We start from the raw sequence: 5,805 nt of genomic DNA, 5'->3' as shown, positions 1-5,805 counted from the left end.
GAACGAAATCAACGCCCAGGGGCCTATTTTTACACGAAGCTTCCAGAAGACCGAAGAGAAGACGAAGTGGGGCCACGGGGCGCCGCCACACTAGGGCGGCGCGGCATAGGGGGGCCCGCGCGGCCCTAGCGTGTGGGGCCCCCGTGAGCCTCCCGACTCTGCCCTTTCGCCTACTTAAGCCTCCGTCGAAGATAGCCCCAGTACCGAGAGCCACGATACGGAAAACCTTCCAGAGACGCCGCCGCCGCCAATCCCATCTCGGGGGATTCAGGAGATCGCCTCCGGCACCCTGCCGGAGAGGGGAATCATCTCCCGGAGGACTCTACACCGCCATGGTCGCCTTCGGATTGATGTGTGAGTAGTTCACCCCTGGACTATGGGTCCATAGCAGTAGCTAGATGGTCGTCTTCTCCTCATTGTGCTATCATTGTCTGATCTTGTGAGCTGCCTAACATGATCAAGATCATCTATCTGTAATGCTACATGTGCGTTTGTTGGGATCCGATGAATAATAAATACTATGCTATGTTGATTATCAATCTATTTATGTGTCGTTTATGATCTTGCATGCTCTCCGTTGCTAGTAGAGGCTCTGGCCAAGTCATTGCTTGTAACTCCAAGAGGGAGTATTTATGCTCGATAGTGGGTTCATGCCTCCATTGAATCTGGGGGAGTGACAGCAACCTCTAAGGTTGTGGATGTGCTGTTGCCACTAGGGATAAAACATCAATTCTATATCTAAGGATGTATTTGTTGATTACATTACGCACCATACTTAATGCAATTGTCTGTTGTTTGCAACTTAATACTGGAGGGGGTTCGGATGATAACCTGAAGGTGGACTTTTTAGGCATAGATGCATGCTGGATAGCGGTCTATGTACTTTGTCGTAATGCCCAATTAAATCTCACACTACTCATCATAACATGTATGTGCATTGTTATGCTCTCTTTATTTGTCAATTGCCCAACTGTAATTTGTTTACCCAATATGCTATTTCTTATGGGAGAGACACCACTAGTGAACTGTGGACCCCGGTCCATTCTTTTACATCGAATACAATCTATCGCAATACTCGCTCTACTTGTTTTCTGCAAACATCATCTTCCACACTATACATATAATCCTTTGTTACATCAAGCCAGTGAGATTGACAACCTCACTGTTACGTTGGGGCAAAGTAATTTGGTTGTGTTGTGCAGGTTCCACGTTGGCGCCGAAATCCCTGGTGTTGCGCCGCACTACACTCCGCCGCCATCAACCTTCAACGTGCTTCTTGGCTCCTACTGGTTCGATAACCTTGGTTTCTTACGGAGGGAAAACTTGCTTCTATACGCATCACACCTTCCTCTTGGGGTTCCCAACGGACATGTGTATACACGCTATCAAGCTCTTTTTCTGGCGCCGTTGCCGGGGAGATCAAGACACGCTGCAAGGGGAGTCTTCCACTTCCAATCTCTTTACTTTGTTTTTGTCTTGCTTTACTTTACTTTTATTTACTACTTTGTTTGCTGCACTAAAACAAAACACAAAAAAATTAGTTGCTAGTTTTACTCTATTTACTATCTTATTTGCCATATTAAAAACACAAAAAAATTAGTTACTTGCATTTACTTTATCTAGTTTACTTTATTTCCTTTTGCTAAAATGAATACTCCTGAAAATACTAAGTTGTGTGACTTCACAAACACAAATAATAATGATTTCTTATGCACACCTATTGCTCCACCTACTACTACAGCAGAATTCTTTGAAATTAAACCTGCTTTACTGAATCTTGTTATGAGAGATCAATTTTCTGGTGTTAGTTCTGATGATGATGCTGCCCATCTTAATAATTTTGTTGAACTATGTGAAATGCAAAAGTATAAGGATGTAGATGGTGACATTATAAAATTAAAATTGTTTCCTTTCTCATTAAGAGGAAGAGCTAAAGATTGGTTGCTATCTCTCGCCTAAGAATAGTATTGATTCATGGACTAAACTGTAAGGATGCTTTCATTGGTAGATATTATCCTCCTGCTAAAATTATCTCTTTGAGAAGTAGCATAATGAATTTTAAGCAATTAGATACTGAGCATGTTGCACAAGCATGGGAAAGAATGAAGTCTTTGGTTAAAAATTGCCCAACCCATGGATCGACTACTTGGATGATCATCCAAACCTTTTATGCATGACTGAATTTTTCTTCACGGAACCTATTGGATTCAGCTGCTGGAGGTACCTTTATGTCCATCACTCTAGGCGCCGCAACAAAGCTTCTTGATGAAATGATGATGAATTACTCTGAATGGCACACGGAAAGAGCTCCACAAGGTAAGAAGGTAAATTCTGTCGAAGAAACCTCTTCCTTGGGTGATAAGATTGATGCTATTATGTCTATGCTTGTGAGTGGTAGGACTAATGTTGATCCTAATAATGTTCCGTTAGCTTCATTGGTTGCCCAAGAAGAACATGTTGATGTGAACTTCATTAAAAATAATAATTTCAACAACCATGCTTATCGGAACAATTCTAGTAACAACTATAGGCCATATCCTTATAATAATGGTAACGGTTATGGTAATTCTTATGGGAATTCTTACAACAATAATAGGAATACACCCCCTGGACTTGAAGCCATGCTTAAAGAATTTATTAGTACACAAACTGCTTTTAACAAATCTGTTGAAGAAAAGCTTAGGAAAATTGATATACTTGCTTCTAAGGTTGATAGTCTTGCTGCTGATGTTGATCTTTTGAAATTGAAAGTTATGCCTAATGAGGATAATGAAAATAAAATTGTTACTACAGCAAATGCCATCCAAGTTAGAATTAATGAGAATATAAGATTAATGGCTGAATTGCATGGTAGGTTGGAAAGAGAAGAAAATGAAAAACTAGCTAAAGAGAATAATATAGCTAAAGTTTGGACTATTACCACCACTAGTAATGCTAATGCTCCACATGTTGCTGCACCTCCTACTATCAATGGTAAAATAATTGGTGTTAGCAATATTTCTACTCCTCATGCAAAGCGAGCAAAACTGCCTGAAACTACTAAAACTGCTGAAATTGCCTGTGATAAAACTGCTGAATTTTTTTCCAACATTGGGGACAATGATCCCATTGCTTTAGATCATAATGGTTTAGATTTTGATGATTGCCACATCTCTGAAGTTATAAAGTTCTTACAAAAACTTGCTAAGAGTCCTAATGCTAGTGCTATAAATTTGGCCTTTACAAAACATATTACAAATGCTCTCATAAAAGCTAGAGAAGAGAAACTAAAACTTGAAACTTCTATTCCTAGGAAGTTAGAAGATGGTTGGGAGCCCATCATTAAGATGAGGGTCAATGATTTTAATTGTAATGCTTTATGTGATCTTGGTGCAAGTATTTCTGTTATGCCTAAGAAAATTTATGATATGCTTGACTTGCCACTATTGAAAAATTGTGATTTGGATGTTAATCTTGCTAATAATGCTATAAAGAAACCTTTGGGGAGGATTGATAATGCTCGTATTATGGTTAACAATAACCTTGTCCCCGTTGATTTTGTTGTCTTGGATATTGAATGCAATGCATCTTGTCCCATCATATTGGGAAGACCTTTTCTTCGAACTGTTGGAGCTACCATTGATATGAAGGAAGGTAATATTAAATATCAATTTCCTCTCAAGAAAGGTATGGAACACTTCCCTAGAAAGAGAATCAAGTTACCTTTTGATTCTATCATTAGAAAAAATTATGATGTTGATGCTTCATCTCTTGATAACACTTGATACACACTTTCTGCGCCTAGCTGAAAGGCGTTAAAGAAAAGCACTTATGGGAGACAACCCATTATTTTACTACAGTACTTTTATTTTATATTTGAGTCTTGGAAGTTGTTACTACTGTAGCAACCTCTCCTTATCTTAGTTTTATTGCATTGTTGTGCTAAGTAAAGTCTTTAATGATAAAGTTGATACTAGATTTGGATTACTGCGCAGAAACAGATTTCTTTCTGTCACGAATTTGTACAGTAGTCTCTGTAGGTAACTCAGAAAATTATGCCAATTTACGTGCGTGATCCTCAGATATGTACGCAACTTTCATTAGTTTTGAGTTTTCTCATTTGAGCAAGTCTGGTGCTCCAGAAAAATACGTCTTTACGGACTTTTCTGTTTTGACAGATTCTGCCTTTTATTTCGCATTGCCTGTTTTGCTATGTTAGATGGATTTCTTTGTTCCATTAACTTTCAGTAGCTTTGTGCAATATCCAGAAGTGTTAAGAATGATTGTGTCACCTCTGAACATGTGAAATTTTTGGTTATGCACTAACCCTCTAACGAGTTTGTTTCGAGTTTGGTGTGGAGGAAGTTTTCAAGGATCAAGAGAGGAGGATGATACAATATGGTCAAGGAGAGTGAAAGCTCTATGCTTGGGGATGCCCCGGTGGTTCATCCCTGCATATTTCAAGAAGACTCAAGAGTCTAAGCTTGGGGATGCCCAAGGCATCCCCTTCTTCATCGATAAAATTATCAGGTTCCTCTAGTGAAACTATATTTTTATTCCATCACATCTTATATGCTTTACTTGGAGCGTCTTTATGTTCTTGTTTTTGTTTTGTTTGAATAAAGTTGGATCCTAGCATTCATTGTGTGGGAGAGAGACACGCTCCGCTGTTGCATATGGACACATATGTCCTTAGGCTTTACTCATAATATTCATGGCGAAGGTTGAACTGCTTCGTTAAATTGTTATATGGTTGGAAACGGAAAATGCTACATGTGGTAATTGGTATAATATCTTGAATAATGTGATACTTGGTAATTGTTGTGCTCATGTTTAAGCTCTTGCATCATATACTTTGCACCTATTAATGAAGAAATACATAGAGCTTGCTAAAATTTGGTTTGCATAATTGGTCTCTCTAAGGTCTAGATATTTTCTAGTGAAGGTCGAACAACAAGGAAGACGGTATAGAGTTTTATAATGCTTACAATATGTCTTTTATGTGAGTTTTGCTGTACCGGTTCATACTTGTGTTTGCTTTAAACAACCTTGCTAGCCTAAAACTTGTATCGAGAGGAAATACTTCTCATGCATCCAAAATCCTTGAGCCAAACACTATACCACTTGTGTCCACCATACCTACCTACTACATGGTATTTCTCCGCCATTCCAAAGTAAATTGCTTGAGTGCTACCTTTAAAATTTCCATTCTTTATCTTTGCAATATATAGCTCATGGGACAAATAGCCTAAAAACTATTGTGGTATTGAATATGTACTTATGTGTCTTATTTCTTATAAGTTGCTTGTTGTGCGATAACCATGTTCCTGGGGACGCCATCAACTATTTCTTTGTTGAATATCATGTGAGTTGCTATGCATGTTCGTCTTGTCTGAAGTAAGGGCGATTTACCATGAGTTGAATGGTTTGAGTATGCATATTGTTAGAGAAGAACATTGGGCCACTAACTAAAGCCATGATTCATGGTGGAAGTTTCAGTTTTGGACAACTATCCTCAATCTCATATGAGAATATTATTTGTTGCTAAATGCTTATGCATTAAAGAGGAGTCCATTATCTGTTGTCTATGTTGTCCCGGTATGGATGTCTAAGTTGAGAATAATCAAAAGCGAGAAATCTAATGCGAACTTTCTCCTTAGACCTTTGTACAGGCGGCATAGAGGTACCCCATTGTGACACTTGGTTAAAACATATGTATTGCGATGATAATCCAGGTAATCCGAGCTAATTAGGACAAGGTGCGGGCACTATTGGTATACTATGCATGAGGCTTGCAACTTGTAGGATATAATTTACATGATACAT

This window comes from Lolium rigidum, chromosome 5 (genome assembly GCF_022539505.1).
Source record: "Lolium rigidum isolate FL_2022 chromosome 5, APGP_CSIRO_Lrig_0.1, whole genome shotgun sequence".
NCBI lineage: Eukaryota > Viridiplantae > Streptophyta > Magnoliopsida > Poales > Poaceae > Lolium > Lolium rigidum.
The sequence above is the reverse complement of the archived record's forward strand: the minus strand, read 5'-3'. Positions refer to the sequence as shown.